Source organism: Myotis brandtii, unplaced genomic scaffold (genome assembly GCF_000412655.1).
Source record: "Myotis brandtii unplaced genomic scaffold, ASM41265v1 scaffold494, whole genome shotgun sequence".
Classification (NCBI taxonomy): Eukaryota; Metazoa; Chordata; class Mammalia; order Chiroptera; family Vespertilionidae; genus Myotis; species Myotis brandtii.
In genome coordinates this window covers 2,101,265-2,117,011 of record NW_005368860.1, presented here as the reverse complement: position 1 = coordinate 2,117,011, position 15,747 = coordinate 2,101,265, and the positions used below count along the sequence as shown (strand labels likewise).

The 15,747-nt window shown below is 45.9% G+C and overlaps 1 long non-coding RNA gene across 1 annotated transcript; it reads right to left on the bottom strand.

Annotated features, from left to right (window-relative positions):
• Positions 1 to 6,741: 6,741 nt before the first annotated feature.
• Positions 6,742 to 14,522, bottom strand: LOC102240771. The gene is made up of 3 exons (XR_314201.2): positions 14,373 to 14,522; positions 7,063 to 7,248; positions 6,742 to 6,906 (listed from the first exon to the last, which is right to left on the bottom strand). It is a non-coding gene; the product is annotated as an uncharacterized LOC102240771 (long non-coding RNA).
• Between the last annotated feature and the right edge of the window lie 1,225 nt (positions 14,523 to 15,747).

Below are 15,747 nucleotides of genomic sequence, written 5' to 3'. Positions count from 1 at the left end.
AGAATTCCAAGGCTTTTATTTTAAAATATTACCAGATATTCCAATAAAAGAGAATCAAAAGATCAAAATCCAAAGGAAAAAAATCAGACAATAGAAACAGACCAACAGGTGATCAAGACTTTGAGGTTAAGAAACAGTCTTTAAAAAACTGCTATTAATTTTTTTCAAGAGAGTGATGGCAAGGTGGAGAATTAGGCCTATAGAAAAAAATCATATAAAGATCTAGAATTAAACAGTCCAATAATTGAAATTAAGAACTTAATAGGTAGATTTATTAGCACATTTGATATGATAAAAGAGATTATTTGTAAATTTGAAGAGAGGATAACAAGAAATATCCAGATCTAAGCACAGAGGAAAAACTGTGTAAAGTATAAGAAAGAAGGAACAAAATATATAAAATACATTGAAAAGGTCTAAATGCAAGCAATTGAAGTCCCATAACAAAAAGGGAAAAAAATACGGTGAAGAACTATTAGAAGATATACAAGCTGAATGACGTTCCAGGATACTTACTGCTTGCAGTAGTCTACTATTCCATTTGATCCTCACAGCACTTTGTGACCACTGTCAAAAGAAATGAGTTATCCATTTTACAGGAAAGAAATGGAGTCTCAAAGAGGCTAAGGGCCTTTATTCATGTGTGTAAAATGCAATCATTCATGTGTGTAAAATGCAATAATTCATTTGTTCAGCAAACATTTATTGAGTGGCATCATTTGTAAACTTAGTACACAAAGCAATAAAGAGCTTTAGAAATGACAAATATGTGAATAAATATAAATTAATCTTTCTTATTTTTAATAAAAAAATAATTGGCTGTTTAAGCCAAAAAATGTAGACTTTATGTGGAAGCATCAGTGTGACAACAATAAAATCACACACACACATACACACATAAACACAATCAGAAGGGAGAGAAATAAAAGTATACTTTGTGAAGGTCCTTACAATATATATGAAGTTTTATAACACTATTTAAAAACAGAATTGTTAACTCAAAGGTACATAATATAAAAACCTAGAACAAACCCTAAAATATACTCAACAAATCAAAAGAAGGCAAAAAAGGAGGAAAAGAGGAACAAAGAACAGATAGGATAAATGGAATATAAGTAACCAGATGGTTGGTTTAAACCTGACTATACAATAATTACATTAGGTGTAAATGGTCAGACACTTCTATTCAGAGGCAGATATTTGTCAGACATAGTTTTAAAAGTCCAACAAAATAGGTACAATTTAAAAACTGATAATCTCAAGTGTAGACAAATTTATGGTGCCACTGGAACTCTCAGTATTGATAGTGGAGAACTGGTTGGCAATATCTATTAAAGCTAATTCAATCCAGCAATTCAACCAGCAGAAATGCACATATGTGTTCAGGACCTCTTTAATCGTTAAACTCTGGAAACCACTCATATTTCCACCAACATTAGACTGAATCAATAAATTGTCGTATAGTTATACAATGGAATATTATATGACAATAAAAACACACTGCTGCCATATGCAACAACATGAGCAAATCTCACAAAATAATATTAAATGGAAGAAACCAGGTTTTGAACAAGCATATACTATATTATTCCATTTAAATAAAGTTCAAAATCAGGCAAAAATAATCAATTTGGAATGAAGTCAGAATATCGGCTACCTTCCAGGGCATGGTGTCTGGGAGAGAGCAGGAAGGAGGCCTCTGCTGCGCTGATGATACTCTAATCCTTCATTTGTATAATCATTACTCCAGCGCATCAATTCTGTAAAAATGCAGCAAGCTCTAAATTTAGAACTTGTCCATTTGCTATATTCATCCTCTATGTCCATAAAAGATTACCTGCTTTAAAAAATAGAGATGAATGACATTCCAGGCAGGGGAGATAGCATAAGCCAAGGCATGGGAAAACAAATAATACGGTGTGTGGAAAATGACAGCTCGCTCAATGAGCATAAGCGTGAGGTAGATTATAGCGGGGCTGAGGGAAGACATTACCGTGGCCAGGTCAAGAGGGCCTTGTGTGCTTCGCTGGAGGGTGTGGACTATCGAATGAGGTCAATTAAACACTGAAAGATTCCAAGCCAGAGGTGACATAATGAGATTTGAAATTATTTTTTAAAATCCTAGTGTCAATTGTTGAAGAAGGACAAAAACAGATGCAGAAAGACTAGTTAAGATGCTCTTGCAAAAACCCAGATGAGAGATGATGAAGGCTTGAATTAAGGCAGTGGCTGTGGGCATGTACAGGGAATACAGCTCCAGAACATTGAGGAGGCAGTATTAGTAAGATCTTATTGGACGTAGGAGGTGAAGAAAAAAGCAGAGTTGAGGGTGATTCCAAAATTTATGACACCAATGACTGCATGGCTGGTGATTCCACTAAATGAGGTCCGGAAAAGTCAGGGGTAAAGGGCAGAAGACTCATTTGATTTTTGTGGTATGGACAAGTTTACCAGATAAGGCAGCACTCAATTGAGGGGGATTCTCTGGGAGTTATTTTGAGCCCCCTGTTTCCTGGAATGGATGATCGAATTAAATGTCAGGTCTCTGAAGTTCTCTACAATTACTGTTTGGTTTTCTTGCCTTTGCTGGTCCTGGTGCACATTCAAGACACAAAGCCATGGTTGTCAGTGGTAGATGCCGCAGCGCGGCTGCCCTGGGGTCTGAAAGACTTCATCTCGCTCTCCTCCACTGCTCCGGACAAAGGCTGTCTTATCCACCATCTATTTCAGACATTTTCATGAGGGCCGGGGAATATTTTCAAGCTACCCCTTTTAAGCATTATCTCTTGGCAGTTAAGAAAATAGATCCATTGCAAGCACTGGAGTTTCTGAAAAGGGTTTTAAAAATAGCTCAGGGCACTAGACAGCTGCAGCTACTGGGAAATCGAGCCCTTCCCTTGCACTTTTGCTGGTTTCCATTTTAACCTTGCAGCTGGAAATTGGTAGCTCTTCCTCTGTTGCGAACAGATGCAAAAAGAGGAAGGGATGGGTCAGGGTCCTCTCTTGACTTGGGGTCACACTTGGCAATCTGTAAATGCTGAGAGGCAGCAGGGTAATGGAGAGCAGGGCATAGCAAACTCTTGGGTTTGATAAAGCCTATTCAATATTATGATATATCTTTAGATTTGGAAATGAAAAATACAAGCCTATTGGTGTTGTCATGCAAATTATAGGAAACAAACAGGGCAAAATTCTCTTGGCTGGTAGGGATAGGCAGAAAACGCAGTGACTGTTCATGCTGTGCTGGCTTCTCCCACGGAGCACTAGACATTGCTAGAGGCAGTGTAGCTGTTATCTCCAGGCCCATCTCACGGGTGTGAAAACTGGGATTGACCCTGGCTGAGAGGACATCCCCCAAGGGGGCTAGCTGGGCATGATGACAAGAGCTGTCTTTGAATTTAGTTAATAAATTCTGGCTGCAGTCTTATTTTGTAAAATAGGGACCGCACTTTGCTTTCACAGGGTTTCTATGATGATCCTAGATGAAAGTTTATGGTTGTTGAAGGCCCTCGAAGAAGGTTTAGAAGAGAAAGTTCTGAACATTAAGGTGACGCATTGCAACTTAAAGGGAGGCCTTTGCTAGACAAATGATCTCACAGGTTTTACTTCTAGATAACTCTTCTGCAGAAACATTGGCTCCTGTCCCAGAGATGTACGTACAAGGAAGTTCCCTGCAGTTGTGACTGCAACAGAAAAAGATGGGAAACGACCTGGATGTCCGAAGATAGAGAAATGGCTAAATATACATTGAGGTACATTCTTACAATGGACACCATGGAGCCATTGACAGAACGCCAAGGTTCTAGAAGGACCAGTATGGAAAGAGCCCTAAGACACAAGGTTAAATGAACAGGGGGAGTCTCAAAACAATATAATTTGATCTGGTATTTACAAATGAAGTGATATATATTGTAAATATAGGTATATATTTAAAAAACAATTTATATATTATATAAGTATATATTAAAAACCCAATCACATATTGTAAATGTATTATTAACTGTATTGAAAAAGCCTGCAAGGATTTGACACAATTTGTTAACATTGGACACCCCTGGGAATGGACTGGCATTGGGGAGAGGATAAGGAGGTGCAAAAGAGAACTTTTAAAGACTTTATAAGCACATTTGGTCTTTTATAAAGACGTATAATGAAAATGTATTTGTTTACTACTTAAGTATCTAAGTAAGACTATCAAATTGTTTGAAAAAATACGTAACAATTCCCAATGATGAAATTTCAGACACCAGTAAACAGGCTGTGTCCATTTTCCCTGAGAGCCGGGATCTCTGGGTTCTATTGCTTCTATCGCTGTCTCTGACGCTGGCTGTGTGATTTTAGACAAGTTGTTTTCTCTCTCTAGGCTTCAGTTGCCTTTTGTAAGGAGGGGCTGAACCAATTGATAAGCGTTTTTATTATTTACTTTTAAGTATCTGACCTCTCTCTGCAAATGCGTTGATGTGCGTGGAAGCCCAATATATGAAATAGAAGAAAGTGTGTCAACCGCCCCGCCATGTGTGGCCCGGATCCATTTCAGTGCTCACATTTTCTGACTCCAGTTAAATGCAGTGAAACCACATCCCCCAGTCAGAGCTGCACTGCCTGCCTCTCAACTGAGTGGAAAATAACTAGGTGATGTTAAGTGACCCAGCAAAGCTCACATGTACTAGTTGCTCTTGCAAAGTGTTTCCCTGAGCACTAAGCCCAGATGTTGGCAGCTGTCTGATAGCTCAGGAACTGTTTGGGCTCTAAGGAGCCCATTGCTATTTCTAGAAAATTCTGTGAGGACCTGGGGTCTTTGGAAGAACATCCATGGGTGCTTTTCGGGAGAATCAGATTCCAGGTGACTGTGCTCAGACCTCTCCAGCCCCAGCTCAAGCCCAAGCTTCAGCCCCTGACCCAGAGCCATGACTGTCGGACTACAGAAGGCAAGGCGCCTGGGGGAAGGGTGGGGGCAGGAGGAGGAGCCAGGTGCAACACACACCATGTTGTGAAATATGAGGAAGGCTCACCAGTGTCCTTTCTCTGCTTTGAAAGGCGCCATCTGGACTTCTGTGCAATTGGCTCCAGCCTCTCTGGCTATAACTGAGTAAATAGGATCATTTTGTCTCCTTTAGGGACAGGGCTAGACGCCCTATGACTCTCTGCATCTTTAGAGCCATGGACTGTAACGTCCCTGTTCTGAGTTATAATGAGCAGCACAGCACCCAGAATAGAGCCTGGTTCCGATGCTCATGGGATGCCATTTGCATCTGGCCCAGAATGGCAAGACTCACACTCAGAGGAGGTGGGAACAGAAGGAGCACATTTTCTAAAGAGGACCATTCAGAAAGTTTCCTTCCCAGCCCAAGTCTTCTCCATGGACGGAAGCGAAGGTTGGCAGCCAGTGTTTCCTGACTTTTCCTGACCATTTGTGGGATGGAAAACTAAGGACCTTTGTGCATGACCAGTTGCAGCCCAAGTCCCCACTCCCATCAAGACAACCCAGTCTGGGAGTCAGGAGACCTGGGTTCGAATCCCCGTTGAGTAACTTTTTCATTATAAGGCTAGTCACATGTCTTTCTTGGTTTTCAGTTTCATTTCATAAAGAATGTGGAAGTAGATGCTTTTCAAGGTCCCTGCCAGGCCCCACAGTGATGCTGAAGCTAGATTAAGAACCTTGACAGGGTTCCACTTCTTTAGTAAGAGGAAGGGAGTGAGCTATAATGGTTAAGGGTGTGGAGCCGGAAATCAGACTTCCTGAGTTTAAATCCTGATACTCCTTTCTTTGCTGTGACTTTTGAAGCAAGGATTTTGATGTGAGTCTCAGTTTCCACATTGGCAAAAGGAAGATAAGAGTTGCAATGACTCCATAATGTTATGAGGAACGCAAGAGATAACCTGCATGAAGCTCAGGACCTGACACGACAGTGTTCAATAATCCTTAGCTTAGGATTTTTATTCCTTCAGTCTATTATGGTGCAGAGATCAGAGCAAGTACTGGCTAAAATTCTTTCTTGATAAAACATCACACCTTACCATAGATTCAATCATACTATAAGCCAAACCATGTACCCCATAAATTTCATTCATTCATTCAATACTAATCAATCAATATTCATTGAATGTCTTAGGTAGGCATCCAGGGCTGAGGATGCAATAACATCAAAATCCACTCCAGAACTTACTCTAATACAATCATAATACAGGACACACCTTACTGAGTAAGAAGTGTTTGTTGAGCATTTATGAAATTCAGAGAAAGAGCTGTTCTGATGTCACTGGGGAGTCAACATGATTACTCATTTCCTGCCAATAAGGAGTTTAGAATTTCAAATGAGAAGAAAAAGATATACTTGTGAATTTAAGTGAATTTAAGCCCTCCCCTCTCCCCCACCCACACATAACCTCCTATGGTGACTAATTTGGACATTTGTGATATATACAGAGCATTTATGTGTCAGGAACTGTGTCTAGAGTATTCCATGCATTATCTCACTCAACCTCAATGAGGTAGTCCTTAGTATTAACTTCATTTTCACGAATAAAGGAACTAGTCTTAATGAGAGTAAATAACTTGTCAAGGGTCACATAGCTGCAAAGGACGAAGTCTGTTCTCACTCCCTGTACCCCACAGTAGCCATTTGCTAGGGCTGTCATAACAAAGTACCACAAATGGGAAACTTAAAAACAAGAAATTTACTGTCTCACAGTTTTGGAGGCTGGAAGTCCAAGATCAAGGTGTCGGTAGGATTGGCTCCTTCTGAGGCCAGTGATGGAGAATCTGCCCCCTGCCTCTCTCCTGGCTTCAGCCGGTTGCAGCAATCTTTGCTGTTCTTTGGCCTGTAGATGCATCACTCCAATCTCTGCCTCCGTCTTCACATGGCGTTGTCCCTCTGTTCATCTGCTTCTGTGTCTAAATTTCCTCTGTTTATAAGGACAGGAGTCATATTGGAGTAGAGCCTACCCTAATGACTCCATCTTAACTTGATCATCTATAAATTCTCTATTTCCAAATAAGGTCACATTCACAGGTCTTGGGGTTAGGACTTGACACCTTTTTGGAGACACAGTTCAACTTACCTTTGAGGCGTTGGCATCCCTCACGCACAGCTCTTCTACTTCCTTTCAGAGACAGCCTCAGGTAGCCCGAGTTTAGCTCCAACCCGGCATCCTAATTAGCTGGTGCTCATCTGCACTTGTCAAGGGTCGTTGGCTCGTTGAGGAAAAGCAGTGGTGCCAACCACTGTCCCCACTGGAATGGATCAGCTGCATGATAAAAGGATAAGTAAGAAAGGCAGGTCACCTTCTTCTAAGTGTAACTACACCAAGAAGAGTGTAACAATAACTACTTGTCGATCACTTACTATCCGTCAGGCACTGGGTTAAGTATTTTACATGCATAATCTATGTATTCTGCACAGCAACCCTGAGAGCTAGGTATTTCATAGATGGGGAAAAAACCAACAACTAAGGTTCATAGAGTTGAAGCTTTAATCCAAAACCACTGACTACAAGCCTTAGCCAACACAGTGTCTGGCATACAACAATTACGAAACATTAGCAAATATTTTTACTCTGTTGCCTCCTTTCTTGTGGGGCTTTGGGTTAAAATAACACTCTTTTCTCTCCTCTCTCTTCTGGTTAACTTGGAACCCTGCCTGGGCCTTATTAGTTCATACCCCGGGGCTGTGGATGAAGTCCGTGAGTTACAAGGGCAGTAGCCACAGGCAGTGTGGCCTTGGAACAAAGCTGGGCAAGGACGCAGGAGGAAGCCTGTCCCCAAGGGCGCACCCTGCACAGTTTTCCCAGGGCTGTGGGGCCTTCACACACTCTGCTACCTCACACAGGGATTGAAGTGAGCCCAGGCCTATTCTGGAAGTTGCTCCTGACTCTGCTGTGTAAAGCACCATTGTTTTAATTGTTTCAGAAAGTGGGCTGGGCAGCCTTTCCCAGGGGCTGAGTCCTTGGGCAGAGCCGCAGCGAAGGCCAGAAGCAGGGTCAGGGCTGGAGGGACCCAGGCCAGACCGCATCCTACTGCACCCTGCGCTCTCCAAAGATTTTTCTGATTAGAAAAGTAATCAGTGATTATTTTTCAAAAACTACAGAAGTGTGTACAATGAAAAGCAACAGTTCTTCTCACAATGCTAGCCTTTGGTGTATAGGTTTCCATAATTCTTCTATTCAGAAATAACAGACACATACATATCAATAAAAAGGCATGAGTATTATCTGTTTTTGCCTCTTAGTGTATGGGAACATTGTGTTCCGTCTATATTAAATTATTTTCTATTTAACTACTCTACAAAGTTTGATTGTTTCATTGTGTGGATGAAGCATAATTTATTCAATGATACCTTTTCATCTCCTGGCCACATAAACTAATTACTAAAATTCTGCGGCACACCAAAAAATATATTTTTTGCTTATCTGACAAAAATAGGTATAATTTTGAATCATTCACACCGGATGGCTATTGTTGTGTTGGTTGTTGTCATTTTTTATTTAACAATCTAAGGGAAAAGAAGTCAGTGTCCCCAACTAACTAGTCAGGTATGGCATGTTTTACAAATTCCTGAGGCACACTGGTTGAAAATCACTTAACTAGACTGTTCCAGGCTTTTATATTCTTTTTTATTTGTTATATTTACAAACAATATGTAAATAAAAATTCTCATACATAAGTCTTGGTTCTTCGCCCAATTATTTCTTCTTGATTAATTCTTAAACGTGGAGTTGCTGTATCAGAAGCTAAACATATTTCCAAGTTCAAAATTTTTGATTTGTATTTGCAGATTGACCCCCATAAATGTTAGATATGGTAACATTCCTACCAGTATTGAGACTAGTACCCGCCTCTGCCCACAAAGGATTATACATTTAATAAGAAAACGTTCCGTCTCATTTTAAATTACACTTTTTAAAAATCATGGGTGAGGTGGGCCATAGTTTATATTTCTGCTGATCTGTATTTCCTTTTCTGCAGTCGCTGGTGATGTTGTTTCTCTGCTGGGGTGTACTCATGGGATCCCAAGGAAATTCTATCCATAGCTTGTATCTGGATTTTTTACCAACACGGGATCCTTGCATGGTCTGGGGAAAGGGGGCCAGTGACCATGAGACTCAGCAGTCAGTTATAATCTTTCCTTCACTCATTCAGGACAATTCATTCATTTACTCTTTCATCCACTTGGAAATTATTCCTGCCTTAATCCTTTGCCCTGGTTTATTCATTTTTTCAAGTAGTTATTGAGCATCCGCTGCCTATGAAATGCCAGGTTCCCTGGGGTGTGTGTGAGGGGCGGGGACTTGGAGGGATATCTGCCATGGTCTAGAGTAGTCTCCACATCTAATGGGCACATCAGTCCTGTAAATGGTGTCCCAGGAATTCTGAGCCAGCCTGGTTGGTGGAGGAAATGTCAGGAGTGGTTGTGATCTGGGAGGTCTTCCCAGAGGTGGTGTTAGCAGGTCAGTTTGATTTTGGTATGAAAAGATGAACAAAGGGGAGAGGGAAGAAAAGAAAGGGGAGAGGGGACAGGGGACAGGGGACAGGGGACAGGGGACAGGGGAGAGAGAACTTCATAGGTGAAGAGACCAGTATAAACAAAAGCGGCAGAAGCCTTAGGCGGGTATGAGGGTGACTGGAGCCAAGGCCCTCATTCAAGGTGACAGTGGGACGGGCAGTGGTGTGTGTGCGGTGCTGAAGCATGTGCACTCACCTCTAACCCCCAGGAACGGGGGTAGGAGCTGTGCTTTACTCCCGCAGCAGCGTGAGGAATTGGAGGGGAAGAGGGAGCAGGAACTTCAGTGGAGCTGCAGGAGCAGCAGCGCAAAGGTGAGTTCTGGGAGAGGCTGAGTTCTGGAGGAGGGGCTGCGTGAGGAGGTGGGAGACCTGGGTCCACTCCACCCCCGCCCCCCACTTGTCTAGAAAGGGAGCTGCTTTCAGAAAGGTCAGAAGACGCCTCACAGACAGCAGGCCCCCAGCTCGTGTCAGTCCAGGAATCACAGCTCACTGTGGAGCATTACTTGTTTTGGGGTCTGCTGGGGCTGCGTGAGGAGGTGGGAGACCTGGGTCCACTCCACCCCCGCCCCCCACTTGTCTAGAAAGGGAGCTGCTTTCAGAAAGGTCAGAAGACGCCTCACAGACAGCAGGCCCCCAGCTCGTGTCAGTCCAGGAATCACAGCTCACTGTGGAGCATTACTTGTTTTGGGGCACTCTGCTGGGGGGGGGGGGTAGGGCACACTCTGCCAGGTGTGGGGGACTCTGCCAGGTGGGGGCGCCTATTGAGAAGGCATGATCACAGGCGACAAGGAAGGCAGCCAGGGTGAAGGCGTGACTGCACGCGAACCCGTGAGAGGAGAAGAAATGAGCTGTAGAGATAGTCTTCTTTCCCTTCGTTCTTTCTGACAGCTGCGGAGCAACCCCATCTTATGGCAGCTCCGTGATTTGTTTACCCGCTTCCTGATGGGTGAACACCGGCCAGTGTATTGCTGTGAGGCAGTTTCTTGGTAGGAAGAGCTCGTGTCCCGTGCATTTCGATAGCTTTTGCAGAACGGCCCTCCCCAAAGCATCCTCTTTAATGTTCGGGCAACTAAAGGTGCAGAGATGCTGTGTCACATGCCTCAGGCCGTGTCAACGATGTGATTTATCAGAATTTGAGGCCAGGTGGGTCTGTCTTCAAACCTCTTCTTCCATGATTCTACACTATACACTCCTGCAACGTTCCCCTGTAACTCTCACTGCGCCCTCCTGCGCAGCAGCCAACAAGAAGACCCTTCAATCAGGCCTCAGGCATCTGTTTGGAAGATAGCGAAGAAATGGGGTGGGCTAGGGTTCCACTCCAGGGTTGGGAGGGGGACAGGGCACTCCCAAAACCGGAGCCTACGGTGGCAGCTCAGTGTGGGGAAGGAAGCAGGCCGAGTCTCTGGGGAGTGAGGAAGGCAGCCCAGCCTCAGAGGGACCCTGGGGGCTTCCTGGGAGAACTGAGAAGTGCCCAGGCAGCCTGCACCGTAATCCAGAGAAGTCTTTATAAAAGGCGTGGTCAGCTCCACATGTGACATTTCCACCCCATACGGTGCTGGCAAGGATATGTGTGCGCTGGTGTCAAAAGCATTTTTCCTGGGCCCCTTCGCATGCAGTACCAATTCCTGGCTTCTCTCTCCTTCTGCTTCCGTGGGTCCCCAGCTCCCACATGCCATCCTGGCAGACTTGAAATGACAATTCATGAGGCTGGGAGCTTCTCACAGTGCGATGCAGCCTCCCTTGGTGCCTGCCCTACACGGTGCATTGTTGGGCGGGGATGGAGGGCCGGAGCCAGGCAACCAGGGCTCAAATCCTGGACCATTGTCTTCGGAAGCGGAGGTGAGTGATTCAAGTTATCATCACCGGTAAAATGAAGATTCTGATGTGTCAGTCATAGGGTTGCAGGGAGAGTTACGGGAAATTATCATTGTTTTTTATTTCCCAGACTCCCCAGGCTGCTGAGGTGATGACTTCTGACATTCAGCACAGAGGTGAAGGAAGATAAAAATAATGATAGCATTGAAGGAAAGCTGACTATGTGCTAGGCAGTATTCTAAAGTCTTTGCATGTATTGTATTAGTTACCTATTGGTCCATTACAAATTCCCCCCAAATGTAAGCAACAAATATTCAACAATATTTTATTCTATACATCTCCCAGTTTCTGTGGATCGGGTGTCTGGGAGCAGCCTAGCTGGGGGGCTGTGGCTCAGGGTCGAGTTTGCAGCCAAATGTCAGCCTGGGGCTGTGTCATCTGAAGGCTTGACTGGGGCTGGTGGATGCGTTTCTAAGGTGGTGCCCCTGATGCCTGGATGTCTGTGCTGGTTGTTGGCAGGAGGCCTCAGGGCTTCGCCATACAGACCTCTTCCGAGTGCTGTGTGTGTCCTCATGACAGGGCAGCTGGATTTCCCTGGAGCGAGTGCTCCAAGAAAGTTACAGTGACGCTATGACCCAGTCTCCAAAGTCAGTCTCCGTCCTTTCTCCAGATGCATAGGTTTGTCCAGTAGGAGAGGGGATTGCGCAAGGACACGAGTACCGGGGTGAGGGTCATGTGGAGGCTGGCTGTGCATGTGCTAACTCCTTTAACTGCTGAAATATGCCTGGAGGCTCAGTTAGAAGAGACCCAGGTGAAGAAGGAGATGCTGAGTGTGGGAGCTCCAGCCTTCAGAGGTTCTGGGGACAGCACTCCATGCCAGCAACAGCGACGCAAGCACGGTCCTCCTGTTCCACGGCACCAGTGTCACCAGTGGAGAAGCTGGGTCGGGGCAGTTAGCAAATTGTTCTTGGCTGTGTCCCTTCCAAGCCGGAATCATCTCTGCTGGAAATTCTGTGAGCTACCAAACATGGTATGTTTGCCCGCTTAAACGAATTTCATGGTTCTCTTATCTGCAGTGAACATTTGCAACAACTCTTACAAAGGGTTCCAAGCACAGGGACAAAGGATTCTCGCAGGTTCAATAATGGGATGGTCCCAGCACGCATCCTCTTCGTTTCATTAGCATAAACTTAGCACCTGGAAGAAAGGAGGTGAGAGTGTGTTCTGATTCTGCGCTGGTCAGAAGACATAAGGGCAGTGTGTCTGGAGGCTATTTTTTTCCAAGAGGGACAGTGACAAAGTGGAGCATGCCGAGAGGAAAGAGGTCAGGAGTTGTTTTCCCTGGAGAAGCGGAGAACTGAGGGGCCACGTGCGCTGTTTTCACACGTGTGACGATCTCCTGCGGTATCACGGTGCAGAGTGTGGGGCACACTCGGGTTCAAACCCTGGTCACTCTTCTGCGTGGTCCTGGACAAGACCCCTGTCACTCGGAGTCACTTACAATAACACCTGGGACATAGTCAATGCTAATAACTATGTGCCCCCTTCCTTTATCCTCAGCATCAATGAGGGTAACAGAGATTTGCAGCTGTTCTGAATGCGGAAGGCAGGCAGGGAGTGCCTTGTCCTCGGAGGAATCCAAGATGAATAGTCCACTGGACCCTCACTGAGCGCTTCTGGAAGGCTGTGTCCCAAGCTAAGCATGTTTCATACATTTTTTCACTATGCCTACTGGCAATCTTATGAAGTTGGCATTATTATGCCCCTTTTACAAATGGGAAACAGAGGCCCATCGAGGTTAAACAGCTGGGCATTTTAAGTGGCAATGTCAGAATTTGAGCCAGCTTTCTCTGCCCCGAGATGTCCTTGTAAACATTGTAGTCCGCTGAAAGGCGGGCGCGGGGGTGGAGGGTGAGGGTGGGGAGGGCCAGCGCTCAGAGGCGCTGGCGCAGAGGCTGTCTGGGACTCTAATGCCGAGCCTCAACATCCTCTGGTTTCCTCCGGGCTAAGAAACAAAGCTCTGGCTCAGGCTGTGCCTCAGCCCAGACTCCCAACCCCCTGCAGAACGCCTGGCTCGCACTGCACCTTCCCCTTCTGCAGCCTGGCAGGGCCCAAACAGCCAAGGAGCCTGAATGCTCCCCGAAAGCCATGGCAGGCCCGCGCGGTGGGGCTCGACAGCCAGCATTGTGCAAGCAGGAGAAGCAGGGCCCGGGCTCCTTTCTTTCCCGGAGAATTTCTGCGCAGGACAAAGGAAGCCATTATCCGCAGGGCTGCCAGGCCTGCTGCCCAGGCCTGTGGCCCAGGTGTCACATGCTGTCCCGTCTCCCAGCCTGCTTTCTCCCTTTGTCTGTGGGATCACAGAGTCTTGGCCCTTGCTCCCTTCTCTGACACCTCCCGGCCCCCTTTGGGCTTCGGTCTCTGATCACTGTTTTTCTGAAATGAACTTGAATGCACGGGAGACGTGAAGAGACCAGAGGCAGCTGTGCGGGAGCTTTGGGCTGCTGCTGCCACTGGCTCCCCATTCTAGTCCTGTGGCCAAATCTAGACCCCAGCCCTGGGGGTGGGGGGCTGGCGCTCTGCCTGGTTTTGTACCAGGCTCCTTCGGGGATTTCCCTTGACTGCAAAATACAGCCTGAGCTCCCTGGCTGGGCGGCCAGGCTTTCGTGCACTGGGCGCTGTCTCTCTCGCCTTCATCTCTCTCCCCACTCCTCGCTCCCATGCACAGCAAACCAGAACCAGCTTTGGGAAGCTTCTTGTCAGCCAGCACACATTGCCCACCTTGGTACCTTCACCATGCTTTCCTCTTCACTTAGAATCCCATCCCACCCTCCTGCTGGCTAAGACTGCCTCACCCCTCAAAGCTGTCCAAGAAGGCCTTGGTCGCCTTCCACTGTGCCCCGTTAGCTCCTGAGTTGACACATTCAACTGCTCCAGGCCAAAGGTGACATGGTGTGCTGGTTGCGAGAGGGGCATTGGTTCAAGTCCCAACTCTGCCATTTACCAGCAAGTGACTTTGGACAAGTCATGTAATCTCCCTGGGCCTCAGCTTACTTACCTAGGAAATGGGATGATTGAGCTGCTGTCAGGATTAGTGAGATCACACCTGTGGTCATTGCAGCCCCGGCACATACTGAAATGGAGCTGGCCTATTTCCATCATTCAGTAAAACACTTATTAGATGCCCCCAGTGTGTTGGTATCTGGGCTAGGCTGGGGAGACACAAAAAACAAGATACATGTGGTCTTGCTGATCAGGGAAACAGGCAAACAGAAACCCAAGAGACCTCACAGCTCCTGGAATACAGATTGTGGGAGGGATGGGTTGAGGTTCTGCAGAATCAAACCTGGAGAGGGGAGTGGCCTGAGATGAGATTCTGTGTCCATGTTGTTGGGGGGAAATCCTGTACCCCATGAAAGGCTGGGTTGAGGGGTTGATTTTCTGTCATCCTTCACCCCTGCTCCTGGCTCAGGGTGAACGGAGCACAGAACTCCAGGTTTGAATCAAGTCTCCTTCTTGCTTCATCAGATTTCTGCTTCTCTCTGGGGCCATTCTTATCAGCATGCAAGCACGTGGTAATATCTCTCATCTTCAAAAACAAGAACAGAAACTCCCTTGAGGCCACATTCAGCTCTACCCCATGTCTCGGCTTCCTGTTCTAGATTATTTTCTCCAAAGATTGGCCTATCCCCAGATTTTACTCCTCCTCTCCCACGTCTTCCTCAGTCCTCCTACATTCCTTTCATGCCCATCGAACATATCTGATCAAGGTCCCCGTGACCTCCATTTTGCCCAAAACACTGGGAAATTGTTATTGTCATTTTACTGACGCTTGGATGGTGAGTTGACCAGCTGATCACTTCCTCACTGTGTTAGTTTTCTGCAGCTTCTGGAGCAAATCACCACAAGTTTTGTGACTTAGAACAACTCGGGTTTATATTTGACGGCTCTGTAGGTAAGGAGGTGGAGGGGGGTCTTGCGAGGCAAAGATTCTGGAAGAGCTGCACTCCTTTCTGGAAGCTCCAGGAGAAGAGGTTTCCTGCCTGTTCCAGCATCTAAGGCTCCTAGAGGCTGCTCACCTTCCTTGGTTCGTGACCTCCTTCCTCCACCTCCAAGAGCGGCAACATGAATTCCTCTGACGAGTCTTCCGTAGTCCTGGCTCCCTCTGGCCTCAGCCAAGAAAGGTCCTCTGCTTTGAAGACCTACCCAGGTAATATGGGAGGATCCTGCATCTCAAGGTCCATGACCTTGGTTATACCTGCGATGTCTCTGCCAGGTTGGGTGCCATTTACAGCTCCGGGGATTAGAATGTGAATATCTTTCAGAGGCCATCATCCTGCCTACTGCATTCATTCTTAAAATTTTTCCTTCACTTAGCTTCTAGAACTCTGCTCTTTCCTTGTTTTCCTCCTTTTCTGAACTTAGTTTTAGCC